The following is a 12,902-nucleotide window of genomic DNA, read 5'->3' as shown; positions in this document are numbered from 1 at the left end:
GCTTTGAGGAGCTGTCCTGAATGAGGGTAATGACCCCTAAATCCAAGAAATAACAAGATGAGAGAAAAGTCCTAGTCTCCTTTACACCTCTAGGGACATGGCTTCCTTAGGCCTCTTGTGTTTGTGTCTTTATTCTCCAAGACTTTGGTTTATATCCATCCTGTCACTCATCATTTGTATTTGTCCATTCTGTGGCCATTAATTCAGCATCTTTAAAAAAAACCTCAGCATCTGTGTGAGATATTAGGCCTTACAGAAGTTTGTAAGGCATATTTCCTATTTTTATTGGGTCACAGATGGAGAAACAGGTAAGAAACTGTCCCCAGTAGTGTGTTTGTTAAATACAACCAAAGAAAATAGGCATAAAGGGGACAAAGACGGTATCAGAGTTTTGAAGAATCAATAGTCTCATGCCAGATAGGTACAAAAGAGAAAGCAGTGTGCCATGTATCTGGAAGATACAGGAGACATTCTATTCCATGAGACACAGAGTATGAGTGCCAAAGTCAGGGTCAAGAGCAGGGATCCAGCTGGCACAACTACAGGACCACGCACCTGGATGTCTATAAAGTATTAAGGTGCCCATTCTGGGGCACTATGCCCTCTCTGGCTCTAGGCTGGAATCCTGGATTCAAGTTTTGCTTCCACATTAACTAGCTGAAAGACTTTGGATTGTGGTTTTTGTGTTTGTGTTTGTGCATTTCTCAGTCTTTTCAAACGTAGGATAAAAGAAGTAAGCTATATGCTTTCCAAATCTCCTCTTCCTTCTAGAATTGTCCTTAAGTCTATGAGTCCAGGCTATGCTGAAATGACAGGTGGCCAGAGCTTGATATTTCAAGACTGAATTAGAGCTCATCCTTGTATATGAGGCCTTAATCTTTCTCCATCTCTTAATTTCTATGCAGTTTTTGTTTTTACCAAAATTGGTTAAATGTTAACGTTGAGAATATTACCATGAAAATGGGTGTTTAATCCAAGTAGTTCATATGACAGAAGTCAAGACCAAGGCATAGAAAGAGTAAATGATTTACCCAAAGACATCACAGCAAGTCAGTCCAGGACCAAGATTTGGATGCAAAGACAAAAGAGCCTTTTATTCCAGTCTTGACCATGACTCCATCAAGACATGGTAACCTCTCAGGCCCAAGCTTCATGTTTATATACTAAAAAGGAAGTTGGTGGCAAAACCAATATCCTCCTAAGAAATATGATGTTGCTAATGTACACTCCCTGCCTCTGGCCATCCTGTTTCTCCATGCTAGCTGGGTTCCAAAGAGCAGAACATGAAGTTGATCAAGCCTGCAGATCTGGAACCAGACCATGCTTCTACCTGATCATTCTTTGTGACATGAATCCCAAGTACGTGTCTTCATAAGAAGATTAAATTCATGAATATTTGCAAGTCACCTTCAGCATAGTCAAAATGCTCTAAGCACCATCTCTCTGTGCAGGTAGCAGATGCACAACACACATGTGACTCTGACTCCTTTGCTTCTTGGCTTCTCTCATTTTAGGCTTCTCCAGGCCTACTATAGAACCATATACTTTCTCACCTGGCCTCCTGCATTAGCTATCTGATAGTCTTCTTTCCTCTCATCCATCCTCCTTGCACTGTCACTTTGCTGACTTCAACTCTCCTCTGCTGAAAGGTAGCTCAGGACACCCTGTACCTACCAAATAAAACTCCTCAACATGTTTTACCATAATATTTATGGATTTCTTCTAACTCCCTTGTCTCTTCATTTAGCCGTCTCTCCTCTGCCTTATACTCCACAGGAACTTACTTGTTCATCATGATTCTATCCGTGTTTAGTATTCTCTCAAGTCTGTATGCCTTAACTGAGGTTGTTTTCTCTGCCAGGAATTCTTGCCCCATCCTCAAACCCCTCTGTCCTGTGCATCCCTTACATCCGTTCAGTTGAAAGGCAATAACAAATCACCCCAGTCTAGTTTGCTTAGAATTTAGAAATTGGATAGGGAAGGGAGGAAAACAAGATGAGGGGTGGGGGGGTGAGGGAAACGGGGACCAAGACATGAGAAAGGGTATCAATGTTTGTGAAGTAATGCACCTTCTGTCTGGTGAATATAATGGAACCCTTCTATTAATTACAATAAAAATATATGGGGAAAAAAGGAATTCATTTTGTCCAGTCCTAGAGGTTGGAAGTCCATGAGCATAGTGTCTCCAAATTCAGTTTATGATGAAAGCTTACCTCCTAAGCTTTCAGGGTACCAACTTCATTTTGTGTTCTTACATGGTCTGTGTCTCTGACCCTGTCTTTCTAGTGACATATTCTTTTCTTTCAAAGGATCCTAATCCTAGGGTCTATCCTCAAAATCTCATTTCACTTTAATAATCTTCCACTAATTCTCCCAATAGAATTAATCTGGGAGCAAAAACTTGTATGTATAAATGAGGGTGGTAGTGGTGAAGATAATTAGAACACACTACTAAGACACTTTGTTCTTATGTCTGTCACTTCCACAGGTTTCTGAAGGAACTTGGAATATACCAGACCTGAAGTTCAGTGAGGGTTAGTCTGAAACCTCAGACTGTAGGTTTACAAAATATGACAAGCCCCTCATTAAGAAAAGGACTGTGCCTGGTATCAATGGCTCGCCTGTCATCTTAGCTACCCTGGAGGCTGAGATCTGAGGATCACAGTTCAGAGCCAGCCAGGGCAGGAAAGTCTGTGAAACTCTTATCTCCAGTTAACCACCAGAAAACCAGAAGAGGCACCGTGGCTCAAAGTGGTAGAGCACTAGCCTTAAGCTGAAGAGCTTAGCCACAGCACCTAGGCCCAGAATTCAAATCCTATGACCAACAAAAAAAAGGAAGGAATAGCTCTCCATCTTCCATTTCCCACTTACCAACTTGCCGACATGAAAGTTCTTTCAGTATTTTTATTAGGCTTTTATTCATTTATTTTGAATTATCTTTAAGCAGTTGTTCAAGGGGATTTTAATTCAACACACCAATTTACAAGTCTTGGACAATGTCATCTTTTCCCTCATTCTCCTTCTCACATTATTGGCCTTAGAGAGAGGGGAATCCCACCCCTCACAGTTATAGACTCAATAAGGATATAACAATAAAATACCTCAATATCCATAGGCTGACTTTAGATCTACTTTCCCATCAGATTTCTTAATTACCTATATGTCAATATCCTTGCATATGTTTTTTTTTTAAAAAAAGGATAAAGGGGGGCTTATGGTACCTGCTGGGTAAAAGCTGTTTTAAAGACCAGGTGACTGGGAATGTATTAAATATGTGCTTGCTGGATTACTGTCTATGCTTACCACTACAAAGTCAGGCTCATAAACAAAGGGTATTACCTTATTTTCTGCTGACTCCCTGGTATCCCCAACAGCGCCTGGGCATGAATAGTACTTGGTAATTTGTGGATGAAAGAACACACTGGGCTACAGACTAGTAGCTTAGGAATGGCATCGGGTGTCCATAGATAGGTAAGTTCTTCCAAATTTAGCTTATGTTATATTACTAACTAAGCTTGATCAAATGTATAAAAAGAAAATACGAATTTCTGAACAACTGTTAGCTAGACTGAGGAGCAAACATTTCAAATAAATTTTACTGTCTTAAATATATTTTTTTTCTTTTTGCCAGTCCTAGGACTTGAATAACTCAGAGCCTGGGTACTGTCCTTCAGTTTTCTCAAGGCTAGAGTTCTACCACTTGAGCCACAGTACCATGTCCAGCTTTTTCTGTGTATGTGACACTGAGGAATCAAACCCAGGGCTTCATACATGCTAGGCAAGCACTCTACTACCAGGCCACACTTTTGGCTGCCTAAATGTTTCAAATATAGAATTCACTTATATTCAATTTATATAGGTGAAGACAGAACTAGGAAAATGGAAATGATAGTGGCTTTAGGCAGGATGGAGGAGAATGAAGGGATAACACTGTTCAAAATGCCTAGATTGATAGTACTCACAGACTAACAGTGAATAAAGCTCCCTCATACAACTACTTACTGATAAAAACAGATAATAATAATAACATGAGGAATATCTTTAGAAAACACACACACACATACTATACACACACACACACACACACACACACACACACACACACACGCACACGCACACATGCACGCACTGCACTGCACTGCACTAAAAACCTGCCTGGCAGCCAGTAGGGTAAAACATAGGAAAGCCCCAGAAATTTAAATTTGACACAGTTTCTTGGTGACTGGAGCAGCATTACTGCTTTCTTGCTCCATCAACTTTTCTTCTTGAGGGAGCATGGTAGGGTTCTAGCAAAGACCCTTGTATTTGCTATTTAAGAGTTGAACCTCAAATCATGTCCAGGCCCAGCTCTATCAGCTTAGAGCTGAGAAGTCAATCCTCTAACTTTGCTGTGAACTCTTCACCCCAATCAGTTAAGACACATCTCACCAAAAACTCCAAATAAGTTTGTGTGGTCTGACCTTGACAATTACAATTAAAGAGACGTGGTTCCTTCTGGAAGCATAGATCATTTTTTAAATGGTTCACACAATGGATGAGGAATTCCACAGTTGGCGGAATTCCATCCCTAAAGGTCCAAGAGAGGACTTCAGCATTCTGAGTCCATCCTTCATTACTGATGAGGAAACTGAGGCCCAAAGTCAACCAAGGACTTAGGGCCAGAGTGCATTATTATTGAGATTCAAGGAATCAGTTAGACTGTTCTAGCTTTTTACACAGTGCATTGCCTGTGCCAGTGACCGATTTGTGGTTGGAAACAAAGAGCAGAGCATGTTGGTCTCATGGAAATCTCTTTTGTATACACTGTGTACACTGTATGCACTGAAGTAGGCATAAGTTGCCACACTTTTCTGAGCCTTTAATTCCAGGATGAGATGATGACATTTTCTTCCCTGTGTGATACCAAGTAAGTTAAAGTGGACAGCACAGACTTAAAACTGGTGCTTTTATTGCTTAAGAACTGCAAGTTGCACATCTTGTTTTCCTCTTTCCTCCTTGCTGCCATTATTTTCCACCAGGTAGTGGGGTAAAGGCAGAGGAACTTTGTTCAAAGGCTATTAATCTTCAAGTGGGAAGATGAGAATAGAGAATTTCTCTATGGCCTCCTTCCTGACTCACCCTCTGCAGTAACAGATGCTCCTCCACATTCAGGAGAGAATGCTAAGCCCTTCCTCTTGACAGCTCCTGGGTGACACTGTCTGCTATACAAATGTACATATCCCATCCCCGGAGGCTCACAGCACTTTGTATATGAATGCAAGGAGAAAACAGCCATCATAAACATGGAAATAATATGTATAGTTCAGAAGTCACATAGACGAAGGATGAAGAGCAATGTCAGGGTCCAGAAATGAGGCAGTCAGAGGAGAAACCCAAGAAAAGCTGTAGTTGTCTAATTAAAGAATGAGGAGAACTACTAAATGGAAGTCGAAGTTCACTAGTCCAGGCAAACTATCTGGGAACTAAACATTTCTATAGAAAACACAGCATGTACCAGATAGTTCATTCGGTCTTCTAAGTTCTGTAATTATTATGCCTCGTGGGAAAAAAAATACGACATCACATGAAATCAGAAAGGAGAAGAGAAGATACAAAAAAAAAAAAAAGGAAGAGAAGAAATGGGGAGGGGAATGGAGAGGGAAGGGAGAGAAGAGAAAAGAGGGAAGATAATTATAAAAATGTGACTTGACTGGCTTTTGAACATTGGTGAGAGATTTCCACTGAACATTAAGTTCTTCCTGAAAATTTGCCTCCTGAGTCCTGCCTAGGCCATAAGATGAGGAGAGAATATTTTGTTAGACTTCTACTGGAGGGAAAAATGTTCAGGATTTGCCACAGCTGCCTGCTGAGCTTTTTCATTTATTGTTTCTTTATTCATTCCCATAGACTCATAAAATGAGCATGCCAGAATGCAAACTTAATGCTAAGAGAGGAATTAAGTTTCCAACACATGGAATGAAGGGACATGTTCAAGCCATAATGCCATCTCTCTTCAAAGCCCTTAATATATTACTCATTCTTCCTTCCAGTCACAGAGAAACACACTCAGGTGCCCGAATATAGGGAGCTTTTGCTCAAGCCTGTGGAATTTGTGTATGTCCTGACTTGAGGATGAAATGGGCTCCTTTGCCTTGGTTTTCTGCTGGATCCTTATGTCTCAGTCCTGGTATTCAGGATTGTAGCTCTCTCAACTACGAAATCACTGAGGCAAAAAAAAATTCTTAGGGTGTACATCTGCCTGTGCTCAGCTTGCAGGCTTGGATGTCCTGACACGGGGCTGCATTCCAAAGAAGGAATTTTGAAATGTCCATATAGGTTCCGAATGGCTAACTGTGGGCAGAGTAAGTAAGAGAGCTTTGTTCATAACCCGGAGTCATTTCATGTCTGTTCATAACCTCTGCACTTTTCTTGTGAGAAGCACTTCATCAGGCCCACAGAAGAAATGAATAACAGAATCAATTATGTATGAATTAATTAGTGTGTGAATGAATAAATGATGCCTAAGGTCTAAAGAGGGGACCTGACTTTCAGAGAGTCACACAGCTAGTGTCAGAAGTGACTGGAATCCCCCAAACTCCTGGAATCTATTCCAGAGCTTCTTTCTACAGTGAAGCTCTCCTTCAGAAAATTTCTTCTAAAACACCAAACCCTCAAGGGGACATCTTTTGTTCATGCTGAAGACAAGTCAGATGAACTTCATTAATTCTGAGCACTGTCATGCATCTTAACCGCCAGGTCACTGAGGGTTCCTGGCATAGAGAAATATTTAGGGAGACTCATTTTTCCACCTCCAATTCATAATTCTGTCTGCTCGTCACTCTTCACCCAGATTTAAGAGGTGCTAACTAAGCCCAAGCAGGCCCGTGCCTCTAATGCCGCTGTACTGACCTGGCCTTGCCCCTTCCACTCTTATCCTGAAAACCTCCAGTTGCTTTACCAAGTAGCTTCAGTTTAACATTCTGGTTTTTGGGAATAATGGGATCCAGACCCTCTGAAGACATGCTCTCCGGGAGAAAGTGAGCGAGAGGGTAGAAATTCTTCACATTCCCCAGGCAGCAAGCATGCCCTGGTGGTTCTGCTCCTTGCTCTGCCACTCCTACGGAAAGGCATATGGACAGGTCAATTGAAGACATGGGATAAGGCCAAGGTTAGAGCTATTTGCCTGTGGACCAACCCAATAGTCCCAAAGCATTGCTGTCCACAAAATATGTAAAACACTGTGCACAGCCAGATGTTGTAGGCCACACCTGCAAATCCCAGCATTGGAAAAGCTGACCCAGAAGGCCCTCCAGTTTGAGGCTAGCCTGGCTTATGTTGTGAGAGCCTATTTCAAACAAACAAACAAAAACAGAGCTGATGTACTGGCTCAGATAGTAGGGCACCTGCATCTTTCTAGGGCAAGATTTTATTTATCTACTAACTTGTTTGTACTGCTACAGGCACTTAAATTTGATCCCAGTACCACTAAAAATGGATAAATAAAATAAAGATTCCTAGAAAACCATTCTTTAAAAATATAAACAAGAAAAAAAGACTATCAAGAGCAAAGGTTTTCAACTTTTTCTTCTTTATCCATTTAAGGAGAGAGGCTGCACTAGGCAGAGAGAGCCTAGCCATGGCCTCTTATACCAGTCTTCCCTTCCCCCTTTCTCTTTCTCCTTCTTCTCTTTCCTCCCTTCCCTTATCCCCTCCCCTCTCCCCCTGACAATTCCATGTTCTCGTGCTACCAGCCAGCCAGAAAACCGGGACCAAAACCCGCAGCAAAACCAGTGCCGAGGGCACAGACCTTGCAAGCCATCTCCACTCCAGAAGTAACACTATATTCAAAGAAATCATTATCACTGGGCCACCATGAAAAATGATGCCAAGGCTATGAAAGAGGAGAATTAGAGGGAGAGTCAGAATGTCTGGTGGCAGGGTACATGTATATGTAGTGAAATTTACAGACAAAAATCATTGCTTTGCTGCAACAACAAATCAGGAATTCAAAAATGAACCCCCACTTTCCCACCCCTACTTCCTGTTCTACTTCTAATTATTCTCACCTTCACCGCTCACATCTTTGAGCCTGTGGTGATCTCTGTAAAATGCAACTTCTGTCCACCCTCAACCTGCAGCAGGAAAGCACACAGCCTTGCTAACATGCCCTAATGCATCTCTGACAAGTCTGAGTGGGTTCTTGGTGCCAAAAAAGTCAAGCTACCCTTTTCTGGAAGATTACTCCCTGCTATTGTAAACATGTATTATGCACATTTTCACTCTCTTTCTAGGCCCCCATCACTTCCTTCCCCTATTTTATTCTGACTCCTAATTTTGCTCCTGCTTTATTGAGGAAGTCCATGGAATGAGAACATTAAGTCCAGACATTATCCCTATCCACTCAGTCTGCAGCCTTCCCTGCCTCTAAAGGATCCAGTCCACCCTCAGCCTTGTGCATGGTGGATGAGTTTGCTGGCACCACACCATCCTGCCACAGGCGCTCAGTTCCTGCATGCCTCACATACTCGCATCCTTGTGGCCCATAGCACTGCCTGTTTGTCTCCGGAGATAGCACTTTCCCCTTCTCTGGATCATTCTCAGCATACCGACATTCTATCACGGCTACCATCTTTAAAGAGAAAACAAAAGCAAGCCCTAACTTAAGCAAAACCAAAAATCTCTTTTGGTTTCATATCCTCTTCCAGTTCACTGAAACCTATTTCTCAGTTCCCGAGTTCAGGCTAATTAACTCATTAAGGGTTGTCTTTGCCAGACAATGGTCTTTGCCAATGATCTTTACTTATAGAGGAAAAGAATTTGGAATAGGATAAACTCTGAGTCACATTTTCAAGTTATTTCTGAAATGGTCATGTCCCCAGGCCCCTGAATGGTACATGTGTTTGTGAGCATGACCTGGTTCTGCCACAAGGCCAGCTTATGTTTGTTCTGCATACTTGCAGAAATAGTGACAAAGAGTACAATTTATAGCTACTTGTAAACATCGACAGTTTTAAATAAAAGTGCTTAATCCATCTTTGAAGTGTGTCTAGTTAGATTCAAACATCTTTCAGAAACTGTTCACTTAAAAAATATAGAAATAAAGCCAGGCACGGTGGCTCATGCCTGTAATCATAGCTACTCAGGAGGCTGAGATCTGAGGTTCGAAGTTCAAAGCCAGCCCAAGCACAAAAGGACTTGAGACTCCTATCTCCAATTAACCTCCAGAAAATGTGAAGTGGGGCTTGGCTCAAGGGTAGGACAGTAGCCTCGAGCTGAAGAGCTCAGGGACAATACCCAGGCCCAGTGGTAGGGTAGTAGCCTTGAGCTGAAGAGCTCAGGGACAGTGCCCAGGCTGAGTTCAGGACCCATGACGCACAACAACAAGAAAAAGAAATATAGAAATAAAGCTCTTCTTCAGCAACTGGATTTTCACAGAGTCCTTTAATTCTTAGAACTTATATCACCTCTCCATCCACCCCCACCACCCAACTCAGAATCTTTGTCTAATAATATATATGAAATAATGATGTGAAATCTTTTATTGGTCATCCTATCATATAGAACCAGAAGATAGGATGCCTCTTTTTTGAAGAGGTCAAATTGGGAGTCTTTATTAGAAAGCCTGCAAATGTAGGCTGACTCTTGAAACAGACATTTTTGTATTCTTCAATGTCATAGGAGTACAAGCCAAAACAAGTCCTGGTACAATAGAATCACAGCCACATACACTGTCTGGTCTAGGGCTTGAACTCGGGGCCAAGGTGATATCCCATAGCTTTTTTTTCAGCTCAAGGCTAATGCTCTGCGCTTAGGCCACAGCTCCATGCATGGCTTCCTGGTAGTTATCTGGAAATAAGAGACTCCTGGCCTTTCCTATCTAGGATGGCTTTAAGTCTCTCAAATCTCAGCCTACTTTGTAGCTAGGAATACAGGTATGAACTACTAGCCCCTGACCACAAGCTGAATTTTTAACTTAATGATTGTTACAGTTTTTGTTGTCTTGTTATTTTTCAATGTAATAAAATACACGTAATGTACGGTTACCATCTTAACTATTTGTAAGTGTACAATTCAGCAGTATTGAATATTTACTTCTGTCTCACGAAGCTGAAACTCCAATTCTGTAAAATAAGTTTCCAGTCCCTTCTCTCTGATCCTCAACAACCACCATTCTACTTTCTGTTTTTGTCAGTTTCACATCTCCTTTCTTCATTCATATTAATAAATAAAATCATCACATATTTGTCTTTCACTAACTGATTCATTTTGTATCATATCCTCAAGGTTCCTACTAATTGTGGTATGCATTAGAATCATTTTCAAGACAGAATGAGATTCTACTGCACACACATGCACACTGTGAATTTTAGTTCGCACTGAGATGGGGCTTTGGTTCATTCAACAACATTCAGTCCCTGAATGTGCTTCTCTGAATGTCCAATGCAAACTAGAAAAAAAACACAGGTTAGTGTAGATTTCAAAGTGGACCCCTCTTCAATTCCATTTCTAATTCATCAGTCCTGAGCCAGAATATCAAGTTGTCCTTTCAACCGCCAAAGTCCATTTTGGATAGTAAGAATCCCTGGATCCACCTTCTGCAAGAATATCAAGTCCACAGCTTCTTCTTCCTACCAACTCCAGCTCCTGCTTCATACGTACTCACTCCTTGTACCCACAGTATATATTTAATATGAGATTGTAAACCAAACAACTAAAATATAGTTCATTTCTGTAATCCTTCTGCTTCAAGCATATAGCAATGCCAAATGCCCAATAAAATGGACCTGTTTTAGGGTTTATATGTTTGTTTGTTGATGGTAGTGGGGTTCAAACTCAGAGCCTTCCCACTTGCACACACTTTATCATGCCCATAACCTTTCCTTTTCTTCTTTTTTTCTTTATATTTAAGATAAGTCTTACACATTTTTTGGCCAGTCTTGAGGATTGAACTCAGGGCCTGGATGCTGTCCTTGAGCCTCTCTGTGCTCAAGGCTAGTGCTCTACCACTTGAACCAAAGCGCCACTTCTGACTTTTTCTGAGTAGTTTATTGGAGATAAGAGTCTCACAAACTTTCCTTCCTTGACTGGCTTTGGACCACAATCCTCTGATCACAGTCTTCTGAGTAGCTAGAATTTCAGATGTGACCCCCTGGCACTAGCAGGTATTTACACTTTTGCCTGAGGCTGGAACTGGACTCTGATCTGCCTACTATCACTTTCAGGATAGCTCAGATTTTAGGCAGGCACTGTCGTGTCAAGCTTTGAGCATTGTTTCTCAATGTTTATGTCTTCAGCTATTTAGCTTTGTTCAAAATTGCTCTGATGATTTAAAGGTAGTTCAAAAATGATTGCTTACTATGTGCCTGATTCTGTTCTTGGAGAAGGGGTTCTAACAAAGAATGAAACAAACTTGAGCCAGATCCTCATGGCACATCCTTACTGTGGTATGAGAGACAATACAAGGGAAATACCATGCTTTAATTAGAACAAGGACTATAGTCTTTAAAAGGCCTGGACTTATACTAGTGCTGGAGAAATCAATCTGTAACTTCCTCTCTCACACCACAATCAACGCAGCAGGCTTGGATGGCCTCAGAAGGTGCAGGGATCTCTCCTCACTTGCCAGGAAGCAAGCAATTCTACAGTGGACTGGATTTCCGCATGTCCTATGAGTACATTCGATTCTGGTATTATCTAACTGGACACAGCTGCAGATTGCATAGGTGTGAGAGCCCCCAAAAGCTGAGCTGTGAGACCCGAAAGGACTGGGAGCATGGAATGCCTCCTCTCAGAAATCTCAGAACATTGAGAGTTTCCCGAAATGGTCAGTCAGTCCTGGCTTGAAGGGAACTCAGATTTCTATCCTGGGTGTAGGCTATTTTCCACACCAAACTTTCTGGGAACTTGGCATTAAAAAAAAAAAATCTATGCTAACTGTAAATCATCTACTGCTTACACCTGCTTCTTCAGATAAAAAAACAGTTGTTTTTCACTTGAGTAAATGGTTGGTGCTTGTGACTTCAAGGAAATTGTGACTTCACTTTCTGTGTATGAACTTGTACCCTTCTCACCAAGTACCTCCTAAAATGGACCTAGGTCACCTGAAGCTGGAGGACAACTTCAGGCCTGCGGTGCTCTAAAGCTCAGTTCCACAGTTTGGTGTCTGTTATTTTCTTGTCCTAGGTCACTGATGGTTGCAGCACAGAGGTTAAGGGCTCACTCCAAGATGGCCTCCACTTTTACACTCAGTCTTCAGCTTGGGCCTCTGGGCCTTCTGCTGGACTATCTTTAAATTGAGGGTCCCACAACAGCCACCTCTGCATTTGCATTGATTACTTTTTTCCCCAGGGAAACATTTCCACCCTTCTAATGCTCTGCCCTCCAGGAACCTCCAGTATTTGGCTCTCTGTAAGCTCCAAATCCTGAGTTTTATGGTGCTTTCCTTGCCCAAGCAAGGAATACGTAGACAAAATAGGATTGGACAAAAAGGACACTGTCCAAATATGATTGGATGAAAAGGACATTGTTTAAACATGATTGGACAAAAAGGATCTGAGCTATTGTTATCAAGGCTTGCCTTCTTCTGCATTGTTCTGGGCCTCTGAAGCTTTCTTCCTAACAGAATATGGGGCAGAATCCCTTCAGAAAGAGGAGATTTTTATGACTTACTGAGGGAAAGGATTGGTCTGAGAATTTCTTTTTCTTTCCCTTTCTTTCTTTCTTTCTTTCTTTCTTTCTTTCTTTCTTTCTTTCTTTCTTCCTTCCTTCCTTCCTTCCTTCCTTCCTTTCTTTCTTCCTTCCTTCCTTCCTTCCTTCTTCCTTTATTTTCTCTTTCTTTCTTTCTTTCTTTCTTTTTTTTTGTCAGTCATGGGGCTTGAACTCTGAGTCTGGGTGCTGTCCCTGAGCTCTTCAGCTCAAGGCTA

This window comes from Megascapheus bottae, chromosome 6 (assembly GCF_031878675.1).
Source record: "Megascapheus bottae isolate mThoBot1 chromosome 6, mThoBot2.hap1, whole genome shotgun sequence".
Lineage (NCBI taxonomy): Eukaryota > Metazoa > Chordata > Mammalia > Rodentia > Geomyidae > Megascapheus > Megascapheus bottae.
Note: the sequence above shows the minus strand (reverse complement) of the source record.